At 37.5% G+C, this 26,426-nt stretch overlaps 1 protein-coding gene across 4 annotated transcripts in view; it reads left to right on the forward strand.

Moving 5' to 3' along the window:
• The window catches only part of TAFA2 (TAFA chemokine like family member 2), a 480,159-nt gene that overhangs the window by 135,271 nt on the left and 318,462 nt on the right, over positions 1-26,426 (forward strand). The window contains exon 2 of one of the 4 annotated variants that reach the window (XM_053895994.1): positions 333-421. The exons of the other annotated variants lie outside the window; for them this stretch is intronic. The gene's annotated coding sequence lies outside the window, so the exon portion shown is untranslated. The remainder of the gene's footprint in view (positions 1-332; positions 422-26,426) is intronic. 4 annotated transcript variants of the gene reach the window in all.

Raw genomic sequence — 26,426 nt, forward strand, 5'->3', positions numbered from 1 at the left:
GCAACTGTAGTTTGCAAAATTTGTGTCTCAGGAAGGTTGGACAGAATGGTTCTAGGCATTTCCTTTGCCATTCAGTAGTGGTGACAAGTAAAGGCATTTCATTATGCTGTTTTCAAATGAGTGAACTCTCCTAAAGGTACAGGGAAGAGATGGCTTTGAGAATTTTTGGTGTATACCGACATGAGCCAGCACTGTGTAATTGTCCTAGCCAACACTGATCTGGTTTTGTGAATCTGCACCTTTCCTGATGATAGTTCACACCTAACTAAATGATCCAGTTTTGATATTCAAGTAGCTGCTTGGAAGGCTTGAGAAGCCTCTTTCTTTTATAGGCAACTGGTAACACTGCTTCCCTGCAGAACCGTGTCCATCCTGTTTGTGTGCTAGGTACAGCAGTGTGCCTCTATCGTCCAATTACCTGGTAAGAGTCTGACTTACTCTTTCTCTGTGTTGCTAAGATGCCACTCAAAAAAGTTAATAGCATATTGACATAATGTACATAAATTTACTTTATGTTGGAGATCTGGTTTTCATATCTTACTTATCCTATATCTGTTGACTTTGTTTCAAAGCTATTTATGAAATTTAAGATATTCTTTGATAGTCTTCATAGAAAAGGGGTTTAGATTAATTTCTTCTTCATATTCTCCCACTTCCTCCTGAACTCAGTGTTGTTTGGCTTCTTTGCCCATTATTCACATGAAACTGTGTTAGTTAAGTACCTTCTTTGCTCTCATCATTTTCTTTTCTTTCTTTTTAAAAAATGTTTATTTTTATTGAGAGAGACCGGGAGCATGAGCAGTAGAGGGCCAAAGAGGGAGTAGGAGAGAGGATCTGAAGCAGGCTCTGCTGACAGCAGTGAGCCCGATGTAGGGCTCGAGCTCATGAACTGGAAGATTATAACCTGAGCCAAAATTGGGCGCTTAAACCAACTGAACCACCCAGGCACCCCTGCTCTCATCATTTTCTGCTTGTTCTCCTTAAGACCTCATCCAAACTCATGCACCTCTCAGGAAGGCCAGAGGACATAGTCTCATTCCTTTCCATCCTCACTACCACAGATTGAGTTAGGTGCTAGGTACTTCTTGTCTGGGTGGTTGCAAGAAGACGCTTAAGTGTCTCCCCTCCAATCCGTAGTGCTGCCAGAGTGCACCATCTAAAATGAAAATCGGATTGGGTTAGGTGACATCTGGCTGCCCTCCTAGGGCAATAATTTGGTGCCCCTTCTGGAAAAGTTCTCTCTATTCTTCCACATTGATTTAGAAGGCTGCCATGAGGGTGCAGCGGTTTGAGTACGGCTGCTGGTGGCTTGCTCAGTAACTCCCGTCTGCTTCCCTAAGCAGCACGTCACTGGAGCTACTTGGATACGTCCAGAGGAGGATATACTCTGCCTCATGAGACTTCACTGAAGTAGTCTCTTATTTAGCCTGTCCTTGAGAGGACTTTGTAAAATGCAATTTTCACCATCTTGATATATTTCTAGCGATAGTTTCTTGGTAATATGAGCAACTGTGTGACTAGTCAGCCTCTTAATGTGGTTTTGTCTGTTATCACATCTTTGGTGATAGATACCCTTCCTTGCTCTGTGTATATAGTACATAGTACTCAGCTGTAATATTCACACACTTTAAGTGGGTGTTGTCCCTTACTATGAGAGAACTCTATTATGATAACTGGGTTTACATCTTAGGTTGTGCGAAATGATTTAGCTCTCCATTTTATTAATTCAGCTATTTGGACACTTGGTATAATTTACTCCTAATAAGGCTTGTTTATAATAATAAGAATGGGGGCAAAAGTAATAATGAATTTGATATAACAGCATTATGATCAGAGGTTGAGCTGTCAATAAAGGGGTAACTGACAACAAGTGAAGATTCAGAAATTTGGGAAATGTAACCAGAGAAAAGTTAGCTGCTAAGTGAAAGTTTAAGTTGCCAGAATCTTTTGGGTATTCTTACTGTCTTATATCTGCTTTTACCAAAACTATCTACTGCATATATTGGGGAGATAATTTCCTTGGTTGGAAGCAATCACCAAAAGAAGAATTATTTTTAAAAAAATATGCTTCAGAAATCACATTATGATCACACAGTGTTTACTTTGAAGCAGGAATTTGTGTGGTTGTGTTTATTTTATTTATTTATTTTTCCCTTGTAAAATTTTGGAGACCCACAGATCAAGGACTTGGGAAGAGGTTCTATTCAGGAACTTTCAGAGTGAGGAAACAGTTATACTAGCTCCATTTTAACCTCTACCTGGGCACATCCTAGTATTCTGGGGAATCCAGAACTATATTATTCTTTAAAAAAATTTAATTGAGTAGTAGTTGACATATAATATTAGTTGCAGGTGTGTAACATAATGACTCTCCAATTCTCTACATTACGCAGCACTCACCATGGCAAATGTAGTCACCATCTGTCACCGTATGACGTTATTACAATCTTTTTCACTATTTTCCCTTTGCTGTGCTTTTCATCCCTATGACTATTTACTTAATAACTGAGAGTTTATACCTCTTAATCCCTTTTATCTATTTCACCTTTCCCCTTACCTCTTTCCCTCTGGCAACCCCCAGTTTGTTCTTCATATTTATGAGTCTGTTTTTGTTTTGTGTTGAGATTCTACCTACAAGTGAAATCATACGGTATTTGTCTTTCTCTGACTTATTTCACAGCACTATATTATTCTTCAATGACAGTAGGCTAAGGCGGTACTAATAGGTTATTATTTATTGATGTTTTTGAAAATCTCACATAGCAAAAGGACAATTTGCTTCACATTTGTGGGTATGTGTACCTCAAGGAAGGAAAATAGTTTATTAATTATCTTTTTAAATTAAGTTTTTTCTGTTAAACAGATATTTATAAAATATGCCACTTAACACTTTGGATAAATAAATTTTGAAAATCTATATTGGAAGTTGAATTAATGACACTTACCAGTATTCTGTGATAAAACCAACCCAGAACCGAATTAAATTTATTTTTCATTATTTCTTATTTCCTCTGGTTACCCAAGCATTGGTAGTAGTAATACATGTGTACTACATAGGGCTCTATCATTTAAAAAATGTAACCTACACCATCTAATGGAATCATGACAGTGATTGTAGGATATAAGTTGGGCTGATATATTAAGAAAAAATTGTGGTTTGGAGAGGATATGGCTTGATGCTACAATTCTGGACCTAATTATTATTACTATTTTACTTTCCCAACTTGTAGATTGTCTTAGTTTTTCTACATGCACTTTTTTTCTAAGGAATAAAAAATAAAAGCATAATTTAAAATTCTTGGGATTTTGCAAATACTGTGTTGGAGTATTAACATCTTCTAATGAACAGAGCAGTAATCGGTTACATAACCATTGGATTGAGACAAATCCCTCAGTCCACACAGTGTTAGTTATTCATATATTGATCCTGATGAGTGTTTTTTTTTTTTTCTGATTTAGTTAGGCATAAACAATTAGAATGAAGTGGGACAAATAACAATTATACTAACAATACTTACTCAAATCTATATAATATTCTGTACTTCGATAAACTTTTCATTCCTGTAGCAGCTTTTTATATCGGATGTAATTGTTTGGTGTAGGCAGTAAAATAACAGCATTTTCCACTTCATTTAAAAATATTTTTAATCGGTTAGATAATAATGTACCAAAATTCACAAGGAGCATGTTTAAATGTTAACATCTGTTTTCTTTTCCCTTTAACACTTGGAGTGATTTATAACCCAAACTAAATTTGGTTCTGCATATCTTTTCGTGTAGTTGGTTGAGATAGAAGATTGCAGAAGTTTTAGCCTTTATAGTGTCTTTTTTCCTTTAATCTTAGTTTCTGATCAGTGAGCTGAGAGCTGCCTAATTGGATGGCAATACATCAGCACAGGAACTGACTTATCTTGGCTCATTTTTCTAGCTCTGATATCTAACCAACACGGGAGCAGGTTGAATTTTGGGGTCAAATAGTATGAGAAACACACTTTAATCATTTGGATCCAGTCTTAGTATTTAAAGAGCACATTACAGAAGTGTTGCTTTCTGAATCCATCATTATGGTCATGGGCTACCTTGACCTTTGTATCCCTGTCTGTCTGGGGCACCTTATTTTGCGAGCTAGTTTTCTTTCTTTCTGATTTCACTATTTATTGTGTTTTCCCTCAGATTTCCTTTGGATCCCAGTTCTTATTGTTAAGTTCACTGTTAGCTCTCAGATCCCTTGCTCTGGTGTTTCTTACTGAAGGCAGTTTGTATTCTTTCCTGTCTTTTGTTGACTCTCCACATGCAATACTGGTTTGGGAAGCGCCTTGCTGTTTGCTCTCTGTGTGTTGTGGATGATGAGGTTTCTCTCATACTGTTCTGGTAGCTATTGTAATTTGATTGATTTGGCAAAGGGGAAAGAAAGAAGGAAAAATGTCATATTAGATTCTCACACGTAGTATTTCTTAATTTTTATAAACAGAAACATTTTTAAAGACCGCGTTAATGTCTGGTACCTGTGTATTATGTTGATGCTTTCTAATAGAAGACATGGCAAAAGTCTGTAGAACATAAATTTGAAGGTGAAACAAACAAACAAATAAATAAATAACACCTTTACCCGTAAATAGTTTGTGGTTTTTGAAGATACTCTTTTTTGGCTGAAATTTTCAGAATCCACATATCTTGGCTTTGAAAGGAAGGGGTAGATAGCTCTGTTTTAATGGCAAACTCTTTGGAGAGTATACCATGTGCCATTGTATGATGAAGTCAAGATTTGTCTTTTATAAGTTCTTCCTAGGAGAGCAAACTTTTTTTTTTATAAGTTGGTCAGATTCCAGCCAAAGGTATATAGTATTTGATGAATAACTAATACAGATAATGAACAGATTACGAGAATGTGTGAGCCCAAGCATGAACAGAGAAGTTGGGAAGGAGGTTATCAGTGTAAAAAATGTTAGAAATGAACAGGGCAACTGGAGCATGAATGAAATCAATTTAATTTGTGGGAACTTGTATTTCCTTAAATTATATTCTTATTTTCTTACTCTGTATGATTTAGGCTGTGTCCACAGTCAATAAAGAATATTTGTGCCTCAGATACCTGCCAGATGGGCTAGTTTAAGTTTCTCTGTAAAGAGGCCCATTGCTGTATTGGGTGCATATCTCAGTCTGTTCTTTCCTCTCCATGGGGTGTTGTCTCTGGTATTCCGGGCCTTAAAATGCCAGGAACAACAATTTTCCAAGGGCTCAAGGAACCCAGATGGAAACCCCTTCCTGCCAAATGCAAGAAGAAGCAGAAAGCAGCCTGACCATCCTAGGTCTTATTCTGTTCTCACATAGTTTGGAAGCTTGAAGAAGCTTGATTGCTTGGCTTCACATTCCTTTGTGCCTGAGAGAGATTTTAAGCCCAGTTGTTGAACCGCTATTTGGATGGTAGTGCCTCAAGAGGATGAAAGATAAAGATAAAAAATTCTAGTTCTCATAGACTTTTCCAGAACCAGTTGGCCCCCAGAATGTCTGGTACATCTAATAACGTCTGCTAGACTATTGATTTCCCAGCAGGTAGGAAGCAGACAGTGGAGGCAGATGAAAGGAGAATGAATCTGAGCTGAATGTCATTGGTCCCCTCCATGTTTAATAGCTCTTGGTATCTGTTGACCTGAGCTGTGATGGTACCTGCCAAAATTCAGGCTGTTCAGGCTTTCTCCACTCTTGGGATGTGCACACAATTGGCCTTGTTTTCCTTCCATAATCTGTTGCCCTCTGCTACCTTTTGGTAGCCCCTCTACCAGGCATAGATTCCTAGAATCCTCATGATCCATTTGCTCTCACCCTTTAATTTTAAATACAGAGCTTTTGTCACTCTAAGTTACATTAAAATGATAGCAACTTTAAAGTATTAAAATTCCCCAATTGTTGCTACTTATACTAGTATTAAGAATTCAAACTAAAAAATTTTGGGCAATTGTTGTGCCTGGGTGGCTTGGTCAATTAAGCATCCGACTCTTGATTTCAGGGTTGTAAGTTCAAATCCCACATTTAAAGAGAAAGTTTTGGGCAATTTAAAGAGGAAGAAATATATAAGGAGGGAAGGAGATTTTTGGAATCTGAGTTTTCCTGTTACTTGAAAGAAAGAGGAAGGAAGGAAGGAAGGAAGGAAGGAAGGAAGGAAGGAAGGAAGGAAGAAAAAGAAAACCACAACTCCTTAATACTCACTCTCCACCCACCCGCTCTTCTCAGGAGGCAAGGAGGAAGGCTTATTACTTTAGAATCACACTGCTAGTGGATTCTCAAGTACCTCTGCATCTGAAAGTCTGCATTTCAAAGATGAAAAAGATTTGGAAATTGTGTAGAACTGTTATAAGTCTCACGAGTAATTAATAGATTTGGACTGGGAGAGGATTATGTTTGCTTTAAAATGTTAGAACAAGTGCCACTTGTTACTTTTTTGTGCTTTGTTTTGTTTATTCTATTATTCCTGTTAATACAGCATAATTGCTTTTAATACAGCATTCAATCTGATGGCAGCCAAGCTTTAAAAAATTTTAATAAAGTGCCCTGCATGTCGTTTTAACCAATGTATGGGGATTTATGGATTTAATATGGGCTGGAACTATCACTTGCTATACACAAAACAATATAGCCCTTTCCACCAAGAACTTAAATTTCTTGCAAGGTGGTTTATGTGTGACACATTTCCAAAAATTATTTGAGGCAAACCAGAACACCAACAAGTAAAATTTAAAGACATAATATGTAATTAATTATTGAGATTCAGTTACCATAATAATTTTGATTAATAGTAAATACTAGTACTCCTAAAAGAAGACAGAACTTAAAACACACATTGAAATATTAATTAAAATGGAATTTTTTAGATTTTTATTTTAGAAACAAGAAATATACTACTTGTATACTTATAAATATTCGTTACTACTGTCTTTATCATTTATGGTTAATATCTCTATCTGCTTTTTTTTTCAAGGATCTAATTTTTATTTTTTAAAACAATTGAGATAGGTAGCAATTATGACATTTTAATGTGAGGGCCCTAATAAAAGGAAGGAAGGACAAGGTACTGGCAGTTCTGCATTTGGTTGATCCAAGAAGTGATCACCACAAGAGATCGTGCTCAGAATTGGACTGGATATAGCACACTTAACCTCATAGGGTAGAGTATATGAAAGTCTACTCCACTAGAATGGGACAGGTATTGAGATGATTTATGTGGTTTAATAGAGTTGATGAGATACAGAGCACATTATCAAAAGGTGTAGCAACAACAAAATACAGTCTCATCATGGAGTTGCAAATGTAAAGTAATATAATGCAGGTACTTAGGAGTCCAGGCAGACGTGTATTCCAGTAGGGGCACTGGGAAGACAAAGTCTCAAATCTGGAGGAATGCACGCATTATGCCTATTACTGAAAAACGAGTATAGAAATTAGAATTAAATCCAGCTGATCAGAATTGGGGTACAAAAATTTCTAGGGCACCTGAAGTGGATTTGTAGTCAAGGAGACTTCTGTCCATCTGTAAGTTTTGGGCTAGAGTTGTTCATAGTGTTCCTCCAAAAGATCAGGTTTGGCTTAAATACTGGGGGAGAGTTGAGCCTTCAAGTGCTCTTGGTTGTGGGAAGAAAAGAGCTTGGGAGGACATCCCATGAGTTTCTCCCCTGTGCTGTAGGAATTCTCTTCCCATATGGAACAGATGTTACTCTTAGAGATTTTCCATCATGATCATTATTTAAAATATGCTTATATAAAGTATTAAGACTACATGGATAAATGAAATACCTCTTGGACATCCGTTATAACTCTGTGATTTTGAGAATAAACATTTAATAATAAAAGGAATGCTCTATCATTGGATTCTTGGATTTTAAGCTATGTTGGATCTTCTTTCAGAATTTAAAGATGAATAAAAAATGGCTTTAAAATGAAGTAGGATAGTCTTTGAGCAGAATCTTTTAGGTCCTGTGAGAAATCTTTATTAAACCATAAAGCTTTACTTAATCTTGAGTGTGATAAGAAAACATGATGTTATTAAAAATACTTAAATTTTATATTTTAATGTACCATATGGTTTGGGTCTCTAGCTGATTCTCTACTCTTTATTAAGGGAAGAATACGTAAGCATACACATGATTCTGATAGTAACCTTCAAATTCCACCTTGAGATTTTCTAAAATTAAATTATAACTGAAGTTGTCCACTTGACCAGAAAGACAATTTTACTAATACACATTGGTGGGAAATATATTTTATTTTGGCAGCAATAAATTCTGATTACTTCCAGGTGAGTGGCTTCTTCAGCTCTTCTATGCATACAGCCTTTCAATAAGAGAAATACTTTTTAGCTGTTTCTATGAAGTTAGGAAACTGTAGTTTCCTAAGCCTGCCTTCAGTTTCTGTCTCATTTTAATAATTATTTGGAAATAATTACTGGGAAATCTGGACAGCCAAATGCAAAAGAATGAATTTGACCATTATCTTATACCAGATACAAAAATTAAAATGGATTCAAGTCCTGAATGTAAGACCTACAACTAAAAATCTGCAAGAAGAAAACAAGCAGTATGCTCTTTGACATGGGTCTTGCTGATGGTTTTTTGAATCTGGCATCAAGTGTAAAGGCAAGAAAATAAACAAGTGAGGTGACATCCAACTAAAAAGCTTCTGCACAGCCAAGAAAATTATCAAAAAAATAAAAAGGCAACCCAAATGGGAGAAAATATTTGCAACTTCTATCTGATAAGGGGTTAATATTCCAAAATATGTAAAGAATCCATATAACTTAATAGCAAAAAACCCGATCTTATTAAAACATGGACAGATGATCTGAATAGACATTTTTCCAAAGACGATATAGAGATGGCCAAGAGGTACATTAGAAGACACTCAACATCATTAATCATCAGGGAAATTCAAATCAAAATCACTGTGAGCTATCACCTCATACCTGTTAGAATGGCTATTATAAAAAGACAGTAAATAACAAGTGTTGGTAAGGATGTGAAACAAAAAAGGACTTTTATACACTGTTTTTAGGAATGTACATTGGTGCAGCCACTCTGGAAAACAGTACGGTGTTTCCTAAAAAATAAATAAATAAAAATAAAACTGCTATTTGATTTAGCAAATCTACTTCTGGGTGTTTACCTAAAGAAAATGAAAACACTAATTTGAAAAGATATATACACCTCCATGTTCGTTGCAGCACTATTTACAGTAGCCAAGATAAGGAAACAACATAGGCATCTGTTGATGGAAAAATTAATAAACAAATTGTGGTATATACATAGAATGGAATATTACTCAGCCATAAAAAAGAATGAAATCTTGGTATTTGCAGTACCATGAATGGATCTTGAGGGAAGTATGCTAAGTGAATTGAATCAGAAAAGCCAAGTACCATATGATTTCTCTTATATGTGGAATCTAAAAAGCAAACAAAACAATCCAAGCTTATAGACTAGATAGGTGATTGCTAGAAGCCAGGGGGTAGAGGCTGGGAAAAATGGGTGAAGAGGATTAAAAGGTTAAAATATATGTATATATTTCCATCAATCCACTTTCATCATATGCTCATTTTAACAATTATTTCATGGAGCCCCACAGTCCACATGGAGCCAGTTATGGTGTAGTGGAAAGACCACGAGTTTTGTTTTTTTTTTAAATTTTAGAGAGTGAGAGAGCACATGTGCGAGTTGGGGAGGGGCAGAGAGAGAGGGAGAGAGGGAGGTAGAATACCAAGAGAACCCTGACGTGGGGCTCGATCTTACAACCCTGGGATCATGACTTGAGCTGAAATCAAGAATCAGATGCTTAACCAACTGAACCACCTAGGCCCCCCAAAGGCTGTGAGTTTGGGAAGCAACAGATATGACTTTGACCCCCGACCTCCTTTTATTTTTTATTAAACCTCTTACCAGCTCTCTGATCTTGGGCAGTTTACCTAACACATGGGTTTCCTGACCTGTGAAAGGTGATAAGACACCTTCCTCAGAGGGAATTACAGATATTAAATAAGGAATTCATTAATATAGTGCCTGTACATTACATAATTTCATTTAAAGTTTAGTTCTTTGCTAGCTCCAGTTTCTGATTTAAGCAGTAGAGAGAATGCCTACCTCATCAGATGGTCTTCAGAATTGCTAATAAAAACATTTTGAATAATAAGGTCCTAAGGACATATAGGGTTCATTGTTATTCCTTCCTGCTATCAACTGATACTTCAAAACTGTTCTGAGATTGCATAATCACATGGCCAGTGAAAGTTGTTCACCTGACCAGGAAGGTCACTTTATCTATTTATTTAAAAAAATTTTTTTAATGTTTATTTTTCAGAGAGAGAGAGAGAAAGAGACAGAGCATGAATGGGGGAGGGGCAGAGAGAGAGGAAGACACAGAATCCAAAGCAGGCTCTAGGCTCTGAGCTGTCCTCACAGAACCCATTGTAAGGCTTGAACCCCTGAAACATGAGATCATGACCTGAGCTGAAGCCAGATACTTAACTTACTGAGCCACCCAGGTGCCCCAGGAAGGTCACTTTATTTTTTATTTATTTATTTTTTTCAGTATATGAAATTTATTGTCACATTGGTTTCCATACAACACCCAGTGCTCATCCCAAAAGGTGCCCTCCTCAATACCCATCACCCACCCTACCCTCCCTCCCACCCTCCATCAACCCTCAGTTTGTTCTCAGTTTTTAACAGTCTCTTATGCTTTGGCTCTCTCCCACTCTAACCTCTTTTTTTTTTTTTTCCTTCCCCTCCCCCATGGGTTTCTGTTACGTTTCTCAGGATCCACATAAGAGTGAAACCATATGGTATCTGTCTTTCTCTGTATGGCTCATTTCACTTAGCATCACACTCTACAGTTCCATCCACGTTGCTACAAAAGGCCATATTTCATTCTTTCTCATTGCCACATAGTATTCCATTGTGTATATAAACCACAATTTCTTTATCCATTCATCAGTTGATGGACATTTAGGCTCTTTCCATAATTTGGCTATTGTTGAGAGTGCTGCTATAAACATTGGGGTACAAGTGCCCCTATGCCTCAGTACTCCTGTATCCCTTGGGTAAATTCCTAGCAGTGCTATTGCTGGGTCATAGGATAGGTCTATTTTTAATTTTCTGAGGAACCTCCACACTGCTTTCCAGAGCGGCTGCACCAATTTGCATTCCCACCAACAGTGCAAGAGGGTTCCCGTTTCTCCACATCCTCTCCAGCATCTATAGTCTCCTGATTTGTTCATTTTGGCCACTCTGACTGGCGTGAGGTGATATCTGAGTGTGGTTTTGATTTGTATTTCCCTGATAAGGAGCGACGTTGAACATCTTTTCATGTGCCTGTTGGCCATCCGGATGTCTTCTTTAGAGAAGTGTCTATTCATGTTTTCTGCCCATTTCTTCACTGGGTTATTTGTTTTTCGGGTGTGAGGAAGGTCACTTTAGAGGGAGAACAATTGTTTAGGTAATTTCTGTGAAATTCTTACTGTCTTTGGTCTGAAATTCAGTTCAGCCTCTTTCCCCTTTGGTTTTATGGTACAACACTCCTTTTTCTCCAACCATGGGCTCTTTGCTGCCACTTCCTATTGTTCCTGTGAATATTTGTGTGTTTTTTAGGGCTGCTATATAAAAGTACCAAAGACTGAATGGGTTAAAACAATAGAAATTTATGATCTTACAATTCTAGTCTCTACAGGTCTGAAATCATGATGTTTGCACTGACATGCTGTCTCTGAAGGCTCTGGAGGAGAACCCTTCCTTGCCTTTTTTAGCTCCTAGCAGTCATTGGAGTTCCTTGGCTGGTGGTTGGATTTTTCCAGTCATATAGCTGTCTTCGCTCTGTGTCTTTTTATGTAGTTGTGTCCCTTTGTGTGTGTCTGTCTCTGTGTTGAAATTTCCCTTTACAAGGACACGGTTCCTACTAGATTAGGGCCTATCTTAATGATCTCATTTTTCCTTGATCACTTCTGTAAAGTCTGTATTTCCAAAAAAACATCACATTCTGAGGTACTGGGGGTTAGAATCTCAGTATATCTTTTTTTTTTTTTTTTTTTTTTTTTTTTTGATTTCTGACCTCAGCCTCTTTTGGGTCCTCTCTTTCTGTATCCATTCTTGAATTTAATGATAACTGTCACATAATGGAGTGAACATGGTCTTTGAATCAGACCATTTCACATTGGATTGTGGCTATTTCACTTTCTGGTGAGTTCACCAATGTGAGCACCATATTGACAGGGGTCTGTTGAGTGGTATTCTCCTGTTCAGGGTTCTTCCCAGGGAAATACAGGGCCAAGATGGCATAGCAGAGGCTAAATTTACCAGTGAGTTGGCCTTCAGCATTCTTAGTTTACCAACTTAATATGGGACACTCAGAAACAACCCTCATGGGTAAAAGGAATCAGAAAAAAATCACTTGGAGGAATATTACTGAAAATATGGCCCATAGACCAGCAGTTGCACCACCTGGGAGATTTTTGGAAATGCAAATCCATGGTCCCCGGGTTCAGATTACTGTTTTAAGAATATCTCTGGGTGATTCTTACACACTTTGTAGGTGAAGTACTGAATTTGATTTGGTATGTATAGAATACTGTGGCGACTGGCTATGGTGATGATGGCAGGCTTTATGGGTTGATCACACAAGTGTATATTCATAGCAAGACTGTTTAAGCAACAGGTAGGAGCATCCCCCCTCCTCTTTAACTTCCCTTCCTTTGAGTTCTTAGCAGCATTCCTAGGCATACTAATGGGAAAGATGGCATTGATATTGAGGCAATGTAGCATTAATTTCATCTGAGTTACTTGTAAAAGTCCTATTCTAAGCTCCATTTGGCAACTGATCTTTCTCAACATTGCTTAATGCCCTGCTCTCAACCATCAAGTTTCTGCTTTACAACTTCTTGTCTAGAGTGAGTAAGAACCTAGTGAAAGGCATTTCTCTTTTTAAAGGAAATATGTTATGCATATCATCCTCTTATTATCCTCCCCAAGGGGATGTGTGCAAGATAAATGATAAATTAGAGTGACTTATTAGGACTGAAGAACCTATTCTAGTGTCCTTACTCAGCAGTTTTCATGGAATGCTCCATGAGTGGGAAAGTATTTGTTATTTTTGGACAGATTTAAAATAAAAGAGAACTAGTGCAAGGTGCCTAGGGTTCAACATATCAAATGAATTTGCCTGTCATTATAGTCCAGTGTACCCAACTGCATTTTGTATTTGTACATTGGTAGTTCTGGTTCTCCATTTTCCTTGCATTTGAGCTCCTGACATCTCGAATCAGATGTGGGGTATAGAATTTCCTTTGTGGGTCACCTGTGGCAAGGACAGATACTGTTACATTGTTTTTTGCAAATATGCAGACATCTTCTGAGGCCGACTTTGCAAAAGAGTAAAGCAATGACGAGTGGTCAGGTCAGACAACAGGGAGTATAGGAGATAACTGAGTGAGAAGCTTGGGAGTAATCTAATTTCTTCCTGGGAGGTCTATCATGTATAAATAGCTTATCTTAATTCATTTTAATAATTGAGACTTAAGATGCATTCATGGTGAAAAAGATGGGTAAGATAAATATGCATTTCCTTCCTGGGAACCTGGTACTTTCTTGCATAACACTTCCAAGTGATAAAATGAGAAATCTCATTTTTTCTCCTCCTTCGTGTATGTCTTGAGGTTTTTCTTATATAAAAAAAACGAGAAAACGGATTAAAGTACATGTACATGTATGTAAATATGCTTGTATTTCCTTATCCAAATTTTATTAAACATCTGTTATATAACTGGATCCGGATTTGAAGGTCATTTTGTTCAGTCTGTTCCAGGAGCCTGTCAGTTCATCTAGGGAAAAATAATTTATGTTGTCAATCTTCTTATCCTTGACTCATTAATAATTATATGACCATTAGTAATTATTGCTCTCATCTCTAAGGTAGTTATTCTTAAATTTTGGTGCACACAGAATTGGGTGTGCAGGTTTTCTTGGGGATTGCATTAAAAGGACTGGGGGTCTGCCCCTATCTCCGGCTAATCTTATTCCATTAGACTGTAGGGGGCCCACACATATGTTTTTGTTGAGGGCAGTGCAGATAAGGTTCATCACAATTCAGGAGCCTCTGCTGCAAGTGCCTAGAAGCAGGAATGATCTGTATGTTGATTTGTGGCACGAGTAGATCGATAATCATAAGGTTTTGTAAAAATCAGGAATTTGCCTGGAAATTTGAGCCAGAACTCCAATAGAGCAATTTAATGATAGCTTTGGCCCTTGGAGACTTCACCAGACTCAGGGGTCAGAGGGATTCTGTGGGCAGTGTTTTTCCACTCTAGTATGCCTAAGGACATTGGCTCTTACTTCTTGGTTATTGGTTTAAATGAAACTCATCCTGCACAGATGGACCATGGTTTGTAAGCACAGATGGAGAAGGAACAGTAAGTTCACTGGCAGAGCCCACATGTGGGGAATAGCAAGAGAGAAAAAGACAAAGGCTGGGGGTGGAGGTGCTAAACGAAATTAACATTCACCTGGTCATTATAGGAAATGTTCCATCCTCTTAAGTTTCTCAGTAAGGGTATACATAGCAAATCTTTTAGATGCTCATCCAGAGTTACCTTACTTATTGCCATGAAATTGCATAGTAAATACCTTTCAAGCACTTATAAAATAAAAATAGCTAACAATGCAACAGGATTGAAATAACAAGAAACCTCAGTGACAAATTACATGTTTTTCCTACAGAGCAGAAGGAGCTAAGTTAACAAGAGTGGAAATAGTTGACTAACTTTCTGTTCTAACCAATAAAGTTCTCAAGTTAGTACAGCCATGAGACTTCTAGAGAAAAGAATTACTGTTTCTGGTGAAACAACTTTGTTTTCTGTATTTGATTTTTGCTTTGGTTTTGCTGATTTGGGTTTTTTAGTTTTGTGCTAAAAAATGTATAAGGACACACTCAAAGGAACATAAATACCATCTATTTACATATGGAGAGATATATAGAGAGAATATATTCTTTATTTTATAATATATATCTACAATTTATTCTCCATATTATTTTTTATTTTATTTTTTTAATATAATTTATTGTCAAATTGGCTTACATACAACACCCAGTGCTCATCCCAACAAATGCCCTCCTCAATGTGTCCATACTATTTTTGTCTAAGTCCTACCCCGTCCCTAATAACCGTATTGGAATTCCAATAATCATGGACAAACATTTATTTAGCAAACACTGTGTAGAGCATTACTGCCAGGCTGCCTGGTAAACACAGATGCACAAAAGGCCCCTGAAGCCTAGATGATCCAGCTACATGAAGGGACAGTGGGGAAGTATGTGACCAGTGACCCTGTTTGCACTTCCAGTGAGGCAGCTGACCTACTCAGATTATCCTGGGAGTGACTGACCTACTGTCACCCTAGTCTTCCGTAGGCTTGGAGAGCTATGATTTCTCCGGCAGCTGTAGAATTTAACTCCTTTAATTAATGTCTTCTTGCCCTACCCAGATTGTTTGAAAAAATCATTCATTTGCTTTAATTATGCAGTGTTTTTTCATTGCTTTTAGGATAAAGGCCAAACTTAAATCACCTATAAGGCCTTGTGGCAGTGGTTTTTAACCAAGCGCAATTTTGTCCTCAAGGGGACATTTGCCAAAGTCTGGAGACATTTTTGGTTATTGCGGTGGTGGTGGCAGGAGAGAGGTGCTATTGTTATCTAGTGTGTTGAGGCCACACATGCTGCTAAAAGTCCTACAATATGTGGGACAGGTCCCCAACACTAAGGACTATTGACTCCAAATGTCAGTAGCACTGAGGTTCAGAAACCTTGCCTAATGCCATCTGGCCCCCATCTGCTTCACCATCCTAATCTTGGGGCTACCCTACACTTGCTCTCTCTACTCCAGGCATACTGGTTTCCTTTCAGTTCTTTGAGTAGTCTCTGTTGCTATTTTATTTTTAGGGATTTTTCAGCTCTCCGTACATAGACCTTCTTCCCAGTTATTTGCCTAGTGTGAATTAGCTCCGAATCCTTCAGAACTCAGCTAATAGCACTCCTTAAAGAAGCCTCCCATGCTTCTCCCACTAGCTTAGAATCCCTTATGCTCTTAGAACACCATGTATTCCTGTGCCTTGGACTTTATTTACACTCTAATTAAATACTTTATTGTGTAACTGGTTGTTCACATCTTACCTGCTGCATTAGAATGTAATCTTCAGGAGGGCAGGGCCTATTCACAGTTGTATCCCTAGAGACTAGCATAGTGCTTCGTACTTGGTAGTCAATTAATATAAATATATTTGGAATGAGTGAGTCATCAAATAAGATAATGTACCTGACAGTTATTTAGGAAAAGTTAGACCCATTGCTATTTTGACACTTTAGGTGACCTCTTTATTCTAAATCCATAAGGCCTTTTTATATAAACCAATATCTGGTATTAAACATACATGGTTTTGTATAGTAGTTATAGGCTAAGTAGGCTATATTGGCTGTGGCTTTTTGGATGTGATTGTTTTTGATACAATGAGTGCAAAGTCACTCTCCTTTATCACCATTCCTTGTTCTCCATTTTCTGCCCTCTCCAATTACAGCTGACTTTCAATTTCTACTTTATTTTTGCATTGTCTGATTTTTAAAAAATTAATGAATATCACTTTATATTCAGAAAGATGATTAAAATTTTAGAATTCAATTTGGAATTGGACTGGATTCTAAGATTTTATCATCCAATTCCCCAAACTATAATTTTATAGGAGTTTAATAATATTAAGATAACAAACTGCAATTTTGTAGGAGTTTAATAATATTAAGATAACAGATGCATTCTATTGACTATGGAGAAATTTGTGAGAAATTTCACTGAAGATTAACTATGCAATTTGGAGTTGAGGATAAGGGTTTATATTGTGATCCAAACATCCTGCTTGGCTCACTGTCTAATATATATTCTCAGCCAAATATAGTTAGCATAATTAAGCAGCCTACACAAAACAGAGGTGTTCATCCTCTAGATTTTTCAAATGGAAAACAGACCAGAGATCTTTATTAGGTTGATTAATCTATTTATTACCTGAAACAAATTTGAATGAACATTATAGCTAAAGAGAGTAATAAAAAATTTGAATTACAGACCATTCTCTATGAATATATTCATAGAGCATGAGTTGAGTCTGGCCCTTTCTCATGTCTGTAAGTCTAGTAAACATTTGACTCCTGCTCATGGTTTTGACTGCCAAGTAAATGATGCCTAACCTTCATCCTGTCCCTACTCAGGGTGTGGTGTGGGGTTCACAGAGGGGGGTGGGTTCATGCTTCCATGGCTTGGGGTTTAAAAAATGTGTGGTTTGTTTTTAGCTGCCCTTGAGTCAAAATGCAACAAGTTGCTGCTCATAATGTCACATACCAGTTATACACCTTTGTGCATTAACTGGATGTGATGATCTGTAAATACAAGAATTTTGATTTACACAGCTTTGTTCCTAACCTCTTTCTATTTTATGTCATTCAGTTAAAATTTTTTTGATGAATGTTTCAGGTTTAACCCTATGAATTTGTTAGTACTCAACTGTTTCTGACCTACCAAAAATGACATTTTCGTATGGTTTGTTTTAATATAAATAAATGAATGGATGAACTTTGAATTTATTTTTCCATAGAAATAATGTTCTAATTAATAGTGAAACAAATTAGAAATCATACTATTTGTTCAGGTACATAATGGTTCAAATAGATTTTTATAGCCTACCGGGAAAAATTTAGCAATAATTTAAGCCATTGATTCAGTAGGAAAAGGCATGTCAACTACAAAATTCAACTTTACATGAACACTGAGTATATGATGTATTCATAGATTGGTGACCTAAATTATGGGACCTGTAAGAATTTTCTTCATTTTCTGACAGGATCATTGATAGAAGATACTTTGTTAGTCATTTGGTTTAGGACTAGCAATTAGGGATGTGAAGAGAATTAGACGATAATGTCAGTATTACTGGAGTCTGTGTCCTCTTTTTGAGGCACTGAGTCATTAATAGAAACCATTGTCACTAGGGAACAGGGTCTTTGTGATCTTAATAAAATGTAGGAAAAATTTGCAGAATTATAAAAAGCAAACCCCCTTTCTGGGAGCTGATATATGTGTATGGGTTGCTGTTATGAATGAAGGTCATTTTTAGTGTTTGTTTATTTCCTGATGTTAGTGGTTTGGGAATTCTGTAGCTCATGGACTTTCAGCTCTCCAGACACACAGGAATATTTGTGTTTTTGTGAAAAATCTCATGATGTGAGTGGGCATCTGGTTGGTGTTTCATAATGAGACACAGGAAGGGTGCTGTTTCTGCCAAAGGGTGATGTAACTCACCATAATTTCAGCCTTTGAAGAGCAGGGGTAACAGCTTAGCTCAGTCCTGCTCTCTGCATAGGCTGGAATAACTTTCCAGGTGCCAGTATGACATGGCTGTAGGAGTGGTCCATATGTGCGTTTCTTTATAGGGAAGATCTTTACTTGGGGAGGAAGAAGAGAGAGCTGAATGAGTTTTTATTAACTCTTTTAATCCCTTGAGGAAATAATAATAATGATAATAGTAATAATAGTAATAAATCCATGAAGATGTGGGAATCATTATTGAGGGAGAGGATATTCTTAGGTGAGAATGTAGCTTCCTTTTCTATTGTTAATTTTTAGATAAAATAGTGGAATGTGGGTACTTCCCCATACTCCTTTGTTTCTGCTGTCTGATTAATGTTAGCAAGAGAAGCTAACAACACTCCTGGTGCTCATAAATATAAGTAGCTCCAAGCAGGTTTGTTGTTTTTGCCTTGTTAAAAAAGCGACTCAGGATTCTTTATTAATACATCAAGAAGTCTTATATGAGAGTTTGTTGGAAGAAAACACCATGATTTGTATGGAACTTAAGCAATTAAAAAAAATCAGCTAATGAATGATATGATTGCCAGTGGTTATTATGCCAGGTTTCTTGAGGCTTATATTGGTGAGACTAGAAGTAATACTAAAGTTATTATTATTACTGTTATGACATATGTCATTATTAAAAGCAATATGTTTTTATTACTTACAATCCTGTTTTATTTTCAATTTAATATATTCCTCCAGATTTTTTTCAACTTTTTACTAAAATCCTAGTTAGTTAACATGGATATATGGTAAAATTGATTTCAGGTATAGAATTTAGTGATTCATCACTTACATATAACACCCAGTGCTCATCACAAGTGCCCGCCTTAGTACCCATCACCCATTTAGCCCACCTCCCCCACCTCCCCCCACCCCCATAAACCCTCAGTTTGTTCTCTGTAGTCTCTTACAGTTTGGTTCCCTCCCTCTTTTTTCCCCTTCCCCTATGCTCATCTCTTTTGTTTCTTAAATACCACATGTGAGTGAAATTACATGGTATTTGTCTTTCTCTGACTTATTTCACTTAGCATAATAATGCACTCTAGCTCCATCCTCCTCGTGGCAAATGGCAAGATACTTATAATCCTTTCATATATTTGATTTGCAAAATAGTTCTCAGAACTGTTGTTAGAGATATTGGCAAAATTTGATGAAATTTTAATGGGCATGTTTTATCAATGCCAATTTGTATTGTGGGATCCAGTGGAGAAATTTTGTGTCGAATGAAATTGAGAAGGGTCATATTACTGAATGAAGTTCTGTCTTGTACCCTCTCTCAGGTGTGTTTCTCCCTCATCACAGCTACATTTGTCTGCTTTGTGTGTTCAACATTATTTGTTAAACCTACCCACAGAGCTGTTTGTAAGTCATCATTCACCACTGATCTCTGGGACTAACACTTGCTTTGCATCTCCAGGTTGGTGTTACACCATCAGTAACTGTTTTCTAACTGCAGTTTCCAGCCAACTTTTCGCTGTCATTTATGGTGGGAACCATATCTGATAATAGAAGGCAAAAAAGTCCTAATTAAAATCTTTGCCAATGGTAAGAAGAATTCACTTTTTGTTTCCTAATAATATTCATCATACCACGTCAGCTATATTTTTCTTATCAAATGAGAAATTAGCCTGGAAAATTCATCCTGAAAATACTGGAGTGCACTCAAAAGTAAGTAAGATTAGCAATAAAGTAGGTGACCATAAATATTGGAATTATGTTCCAAATGCTACAAAATACATATCGCTGGCAGTGACATGACTCTGCAACAGGCAGAGTCATGTCTTTTGTTGAAAGAGAACTTTATAGTATAAATGACTATTAAACTTAGATTCCCCAAATTCTCAAGGTATATATGCATAGGCTGTGTGCATTCTGTAAAATTTACTGTAGATTTGTCTGGCCTTAAGGACTTTCTTGGTAGTCTAGGTCTTTGCTCCTTTACACTGGGTCCACCCATTGATCTTCACCCTCTGCAACATCTCTCTGAAGGTACACATCCCTTCTCCTTTAAGCAAAGACAACCTAACTTTTCTAGTTCATGACTCCTTTGCCCAGGAGCTCAATAGAGTTAACTCTATTTCTCATAAGTAAAATGGGGATGATAATGGTACCTCCTACATAGGGCCATTATGAGGACTGGATATGAACTGAGATGAAGCCCACACTTGCCCTATGCCTTTTATCTGCATCACTGAGGGTGAAGAGGTAGCCCCAGAACCCATCCCTTCTATCTCTAACACTCACAGCTTTATCTCCACCATCTACCTTGAATCCATTGAGACAAATTTCATGTTCTTAATCTTTAGTCATGACAAGAATTTTATCTCCCAGGTGACCCCCCACCCCTATGTTTCATACTTGAATTATTTCGGCCTTTGTACATCTTCTCTCCTGTCCCTTTTGTTTTATTTTATTATTTTATTTTTAACATTTTATTTGTTTTAAATTATTTACTTGATTTTTAATTTGTGTCCAGTTAGTTAGCATATAGTAAAACAATGATTTCAAGAGTAGATTCCTTAATGCCCCTTACCCATTTAGCCCATCTCCCCCTCTCACAACTCCTCCAGCAACCCTCTGTTCTATTTTTTTTTTATTGTTAAGAAAAATTTTTTTAAGTTTTATTTATTTTTGAGACAGAGACAGATCATGAACAGGGGAGGGTCAGAGAGAGAGGGAGACACAGAATCCGAAAAAGGCTCCAGGCTGTTTGTTCTCTATATTTAAGAGTCTCATGTTTTGTCCCCCTCCCTATTTTTGTATTATTTTTGCTGCCCTTCCCTTATGTTCATCTGTTTTGTATCTTAAATGTATTATATGAGTGAAGTTATATGATATTTGTCTTTCTCTGACTAATTTCACTTAGCATAATACCCTCCAGTTCCATCCACGTAGTTGTAAATGTCAAGATTTCATTCTTTTTGCTTGCTGAGTAATACTCCATTGTATATATACTGCATCTTCTTTATCCATTCATCTGTTAATGGACATTTGGGCTCTTTCCATACTTTGGCTATCAATAGCGTTGCTATAAACATTTCTCCCGTCCCTTTATAACACCCCTCCCTGATTCCTAGAACTCTACTTTGTGCCTTATAAAGTTTGAGAGCTGTTATCAGTAAAGTCTGCAATAGTGTCAGACTTTTCTCTGAATATTTCTTTTACTTTCTTTTTTTTAATGTTTAATTTTGAGAGAGAGACACAGAGTGAGAGCAGGGAGGGGCAGAGAGAGAGGGAGACACAGAATCCGAAGCAGGCTCCAGGCTCTGAGCTGTCAGCACAGAGCCTGATAAGGTGCTAGAACCCACAAACCCCGAGATCATGATTTGAGTCAAAGTCGGACATTTAACCAACTAAGTCACCCACATGAGCCACCCACCCCCCCTTTTACTTTCTTGTTCTGACATCTGGCTCTGCTTGAGGTTGCTGCTTTCACTGCAAGCCTAGCAAGAAGTGGCTGTTTTCCTCTTGTACCTTTTCTTCATACTGCTTGGCCCAAGGGTGAGGAGGCATCTTCCTTGTTCCTTATTGTCATTTTCAGACCGTGCTTCTGTCCTCCTCCTAAACTCCTTTAAACTACTCTTCTTCATTTCTCTTGCCTACCAACCACTGGGTGTTTGATCTTCATTTCTCAGCAGTTTTCTCTCCTGGCTCTCACTTTGTCCCTTGCTACCCCATCTTAATTCTCGGCCACTGAAATGTACATATAGATGATTTTTCACTACCCTTGCCTCTCAGCTCCTAGGAGTCTCCTTCTCCGTGATCTTATATTCCAGAGACCTTGTCTTTACCAATAATTGCAACCCTTCCTTAATTCCCAGTTTTAGGCATCCTGCTCTGACTACCACCTTTGAGACCTCAGTGAGAAGTATATGTAGATCTGAAAGCAGTTAATTCTGAGGCCACTTTTTTTCAGACATTGCTGTGATACTGCTCCTATGTTTATCTGATTCTCTAGAAACTTCTCTGGAGTCCAGGATAGTGTGAGTGTGTGTGTGTGTGTGTGTGTGTGTGTGCGCGCGCGCGTGCACGCACACACATGGAAAATGGTTAGGGGAAGAGGGGGAGAAAGACCCCTATCTGTGTAGGTTCATCTATGTGGCCATGATCATAAGGGTTGGAGCCTAGTTTTCTCACATGGGCTTATTGTTTATTCCAGAGAAACCTTGACCTATACTTCACTAATGAGGTGATATTGAAGTACAGGGCAATTGCACTTTCTCTTGCCTTTAGAGTCCACATTTCTGTGTTTTGGCTTTTCCCCTTCCTCCCTTCCTTCTTTCCTTCCTTCCTTCCTTCCTTCCTTCCTTCCTTCCTTCCTTCCTTCCTTCCACATTGGGTAAGTGAGGGGGAAGAAGAGTTTATCTTGTCAATTCTGGATGTTCTGCCATATTGTCTGATACTTAGCCACCTTATCATATGAATTTAAGTTCTTCAAGAGGTATGGGGCATAGAAACTAAATAATGCATAGTTTACTGGCATTGGCAACTTTGCAAACGAAGGTCTGCTAACTATTAGCTGTATGACCTTAGATGAGTTGTTAGCCTCTCAGAGATAAAATGTCATTATCTGCAACTTGGCTATGATCATACCTTCCTAACATGAATAATATTAGTGTTAGAAAGATGCCATACAGTTGAAACTGGCCAGCATATCAGGCCTGTGCTAGATCTTATATAATTTGTTGTTTTTCTTCCTTCTTGTCATCTTAACTGACTACAACAGTGTTGCCAGTGGGTGTTTGTCTAATAGGTTATAAATTCTAACTAAATGGTTTGAGATAACTGGTCTGATTTCAGTTGGAATAGAAATATAAAAGGATTGTTTAAAACCAATTAGTGGAGGTTAAAATGTTACTAACCTAATGTTTTTAAAAGTTTATTTATTTATTTTGAGAGAGAGCATGCACATGTGCAAGAGGCAGAGATAATTTCAAGCAGGCTGGATGCTATTAGTGGGAAGCCCGATGTGGGGTTTGAACTCATGAACTGTGAGATCATGACCTGAGTTGAAATCAAGAGTTGGATGTTTAACCGATTGAGCTTCCTAGGTACCCCTAATTTTTGATTAAAAATAAATACATTGGGGTACCTGGGTAGCTCAGTGGGTTAAGCATCTGACTCTTGGTTTTGGCTCAGGTCATGATCTCAGGGTTTGTGAGTTCGAGCCCTGTGTCAGGCTCCGTGCTGATAGTGCAGAGCCTGCTTGGGATCCTCTCGCTTTTTCTCTTTCTCCCTCCCCCCACTGCTGTGCAGGATGGCTCTCTCTCTCTCAAAAAAAATTAACTTAAAAAATAAAAAACAATTAAATACATTGACAACATTTTCCATTTTTAATGTTGAACATATTATTCAGTCTTTCAAAATACCCATTTTTTTATAAATTTTCTTAAAAAATATTTTTTTAATGAGACAGAGAATCCGAAGCAGGCTCTAGGCTCTGAGCTGTCAGCACAGAGCCTGATATGGGGCTTGAACTCAGGAACCGTGAGATCATGACCTGAGCCAAAGTCAGACACTTAACTGACTTAACAGACTGAGCCACCCAGGTGCCCCTAAATTTTCTAGTGTGTGTGTGTGTGTGTGTGTGTGTGTGTGTGTGTCTGTGTGTGTCTGTCTGTGTGTCTCTGTGTATTAATTACAAATGAAATACACGTTTTAACACATGTTTTAAAAGTGAAAATAATTATGCTTGGTAACACGTTATCATAGTACAGATAATAGATGGCAGAGATTCCTGTGTTAGAGATGAAGGAGGGGTGAATGGAAGCAAACAGAAACCAGGAAGTAGTTTGGTGTATAGTTTGTCCTTTGGGGTCATTGTACTGGCTGTTATGGCAGAAGTCCCTTTTCCTACTTAATAAACAAAATTGATTTTACTCACATTTGTTCTTGGCTCCCAACTCACAACAGGTGGTCAGTGAGCCTGTTGTTGCCTCTGCAACTGCTGATTGTCAGGAGCTTTGAAAACCTTCTGTTGTGATTAAAGCAATAGTTTTGAAAAACTTGGGGAAGTTAACTGAGTTTACACAATTTGTAAACTTACTTGCAAGCTGACGTGGATTTTAGTGACTCACATGATGCTTTTCTTTTATGCTGTGTTGACATGTTTGGCTATGGAGGACTCTAACATTAGATGTGTATTAAGCGTTCAGTAGCTGGCAGTTGAGAATTATTTCAAAAGTGTCTCTGCTATGAGGGTTAGGTAGAAGAGGTGTTTTTTCCAAGACCCGCTGGCTTTCTCTTCTGGCAAAGGGGAAAGGTTCAGAGGTTAAAGATGGGGAGAGAGAGCATGGGACTCACTGGAAGGAGCAAATCCCTTGTCTTCCTGCCCCTTCCTTGTCTAGCTCTTCATGGACAGACAAGGTCCTTAAGCCCCGCCCAGCTTGCCATAGTAGAAAGCCAGATTAAGTCCACTGAAAACACGTGTGAGCATTTGCCTTTTTATATATTCCTTGAGACCTTGATATGGTAATAGGCTAGCAGAGAAATATTTGGGGGAATTTGCTCTTATGAAAAATAAAGACACTGGGGACATGATTTTCCTCCATCTATGACATGGCCTGATGGAATTTGGACCCAAACGGGCAGGTAATAGAGCCTGTCTCTATAGCAGAAGAGGTATAAAGTAAAGACCTAGCCTGGAGGCTCAAAGTCCTTCAACAAAGAAACAGGATGGACTGATTTGGATAACACAGAGACATGGGATTCTTAGCCTGCTGCTCCTCAGAGATCTGAGCTAGTCTTGTAGTTCTGCAGAGGTGCTTGTCATGGAAAAGCATTAAAGCATGGCTGTTTTGCACATGAATCCTAAAGATGGGTACCTGGATTAAAATCTCCACTTTACTATTTTTGACCTTTAATAAATGGACAAATTAACCCCTGTGTATTTCAGTTTCTTTGTCTCTAAAATGGGAATAGTATTTACTGCATAGAGGATTTAGAATACAAAAATACACAATGAACTGGGGCTTACATATGGCCAAGTACCACATTTGAGGTTGTTTTTTGAGAAGAGGGGAGGTAAAATATACTCTTTATGAAGTAGGGTAACATAGATGTTCTGTGCAAGAAAAATATCATTAGAGTGGGGGATTCATATATGAAGAGTGCTATAGAAATACTGCCAATCATGGGGCACTGGGTGTGGCTCAGTCACTTCTGACTTTTGATCTCAGCTCAGGTCTTGATCCCAGGGTCTTGAGTTCAAGCCCTGTGTTGGGCTCTGCAGCGAAAAGAAAGCTATGAATGTTTCCTTGCTTTGTTCTTTGCAGTGAATTTCACTTTTTAGGACATTTAAAATTTATATCACTTTTCTTGGGGATAATTTAATTTTCTCTAGTAGCTTTTTTTTCAGCCCTACTCTATTGCCTCATGAACAACACTCTAGTTTATTAATTTGTTTGAGTGTAAACATTATCCTCTTAGTTTCTGTTCTGTGTTTAGGGCCATGCCAAAGGCTACCTGCTGCATGTTAATTCTTTATCTTCAAATCACACAAAATGTAATTCAAAATAGTAACTTACATGCAGGTCCTTGGTCCAGCCTAGAAAATTTTCATTTACATATTTTAAATTAGTCTGCTTTCAGTTCAGTGATTTTGTCTAATTTTATAGTTATAAATATGAGGCCCATGTTTAGCTAAATTTAAAAATTAGGAATAATTATTGTAGAAATAGTACTTTTATATATGCCTTTCTGTGAACCATGGGAGAGCTATTATTCAAAAAGAGAGAATTCCCCTGAAAAAATCTTAGTCTTTGAGCTATTGGTTTTTAAAGGAAAAGACCCTAAAATTATTACAAAATCAGCTAAGTTAGGAGTATAATTTCAAGCTGTGTTCTGATTTATCTCATGCTGTTTGATATTGCCACAAGAGTGATGCCAGTATGGCCAAGCGTTTAAATGCAAATTTATAATTCTGAATGCTTTTTTTCATTGAAGGCATTTTTGTTTAGCTTGAAATCCCCAAAAGGCTTACCACAATTTTGAGTATTTTCTGAAA

This window comes from Panthera pardus, unplaced genomic scaffold, assembly GCF_024362965.1.
Source record: "Panthera pardus isolate Hobbes unplaced genomic scaffold, ASM2436296v1 HiC_scaffold_6, whole genome shotgun sequence".
Taxonomy (NCBI): Eukaryota; Metazoa; Chordata; class Mammalia; order Carnivora; family Felidae; genus Panthera; species Panthera pardus.